This window comes from Penaeus japonicus, unplaced genomic scaffold (assembly GCF_977035675.1).
Source record: "Penaeus japonicus unplaced genomic scaffold, GWHDUDI00000001_assembly GWHDUDI00000017, whole genome shotgun sequence".
NCBI lineage: Eukaryota > Metazoa > Arthropoda > Malacostraca > Decapoda > Penaeidae > Penaeus > Penaeus japonicus.
Genome location: NW_028234419.1, coordinates 24314443 through 24316942, shown reverse-complemented (window position 1 = coordinate 24316942; position 2500 = coordinate 24314443).

The window sequence follows — 2500 nt, the reverse complement described above, 5'->3', positions numbered from 1 at the left end:
AATCAAATACACGGTAATATGCAGTGTCTAAATCTACTTCTTGAAGAAAAAAAGGTGATCTCCGAAATGTATTCTAAAGACATATAGAAAAGCCATGGGACGTTGAATACATAACATATCAAATACATAATTCATCTTTCTTGCATCTCTCCTAATTAACAGCAACATTACATATCACACTAGGAACAAATATGGTTCTTCTTTCCTCCTCGCCCCTTCATTCCCCCTTCCCTCTTCCCTCCCCTCCCCCTTCCCCCCTCCATCCCCTTCACCTTCCCCTCCCCTCCCCCTCTCCCTCTCCTTCCCCTCCCCCTCCCCCTTCCCCTTCCCCTCCCCTTCCCCCTCTCCCTCTCCTTCCCCTTCCCCCTCCCCTCCCCCTTCCCCTTTCCCCTCCCCCTTCCCCTTCCCCTTTCCCCTCCCCCTTCCCCTTCCCCTCCCCCTGCCCCTTCCCCCGCCCTGCCTCCTCAAAGCCAAGGTCAGGGAGAGGCGCTATGTCTCATGGTAGCGTGGGAGCAGCTGCGCCCGACAACAAGGCCGATAACAAGTGCGTGAGGCTGTGTTATCAAGAGCACACCCACATGATGTCATCTTATAGGGGCCGTCTCGGTGAAGTTTTTATTCAAGAAAACGTCTTCTATGGTTTTATGTAAACATCGTGTTTTATAACAAACTAGCTAGTTTAAGATGCAGGGTGCGGTGATTAACTTAATGCGTGGATCATTGAAGTATGGTGACATCAGTTATTGTATTTTTGGTATTTTTGGTTCGAGGACAGTTCTTTTCAGTACTAAAATATGACATTACGTGTGAAAACTATACGAAATTGTTATTTGTGTTTCGTTGTGATTCTCTTAGGATGTAAACACCTATAACGAAAGTTCGTAAAACGCAATATGTGACAGAGCATAATCTGACCCATATATATCGTACTTTCGGGTACATGTAATAAAAAACACCTTTTTATTTTTCATTTTAACTGTCATTTATAGTTATCATACAATGATAATGATATTAACGATTTTCATTCGCTATTTGTATCTAACTGTTATTATCGACCGTCGTTAGTATCTGATTATTATTGATATACTATTGTTTAACTCCTTAATTGCCAACATCTACACCTTGAAGGTATATACTTTTGAAAAAACTTGGGTCGGGAATCACATGTCTTACGTGTCATAGGGTTTATATATCGTTAGGCCTAAGTATTATACCTGGTGAAGACTGTCAGAGAATTTATTAGACTATGCAAACAGATATTTCTACATTTTATGAAACGTTCACCTTTCCAAATCGCAATTTATTAAATTTAGTGACCAATTCCTCGTGGACTGTTGTATATTGTATATTATCATTGTAGCCAGTATAATGTAGTTATTATTACTGTATTTTTTGAATAATTGGTAATACAATGACACAAAGAACAAAATCAAAGTACATTATATAGGTGAAAGACACAGCTATGAGTAAATAGGAACTTTCAGGGTATGTGACATCAGGTCCGTAAAAACATTTTTATATAAACATTTTGAAACGGTATGCGACGTATACTTAATATTAATAATGCTTTCGTATCTTCTAATAGAACACAGTTGAAAATGGATACGTGCAATACATTGTCCAAGAATCACAATATGGCACTATATTGTTTCGCAGGCAATAAAGATATTTTAGTAAATGAAGGAACATTTCCCACTCCAAATCTAAATCAACCCTGAATACATTTTTAGTGATATTTCACCTAATAAAGGTACTTTCTAATCGCTGGCTTAACCATATTCATCAGAGAGGTAAATAATGAAAAGACCATTTTTCTATGCACTGCACTTTATTACCCCCAAGCCAGTGGAACGAACATAACAAGGGATTTAAGAGCTAAAATAGCCTTGAGTTGCTTTAGGCGAACCGCCATATCCAACATTTCCCCGCTGCTGACAAGAGGTTCCTTTGAGGACTGCGTCGGCGGAGGAATACTTCCCTGAATCGGTTTAGGCACGAGATCCTTTTCAGTAGGATGGTATCTGGCAGGACTAAAGGTATCCTGAGTTGGGGCTGCTTCTGCATTTATTGTGAAGGGAATAACAAGCAGAGTGAAACACAACATTCTTGTAACTGATTTTTCGGAAAGCTTGGTAGATATGAGGGTTTCGTGTCAATGGTCAGCTGAGGGTTTCTGTGTTATATATATCGCTATGACCTGAGATCACGTGACCTGAAAACACTTTGACTAATTGCTTATTAAAGGTAAAGACACTTTCTGATCAGGTATCCAGTAGCACTTTCATGTTGCTTCACAAATCGTATAACAATAAAAACGTTAAAAATTAAATCTTACTTCCTTTAATACTGATAAATGAAACGGACAAACTACTGGTCGATTATTCTTACGAATTACATTTTTTCTATCAATCACATTTTTTTTTCTGTAATAAACCTCTCGGTTTCTGAATATTTTACAAGCTCACCTCATTTGTATTTGCTGTACAGTCCAAGGTACTCT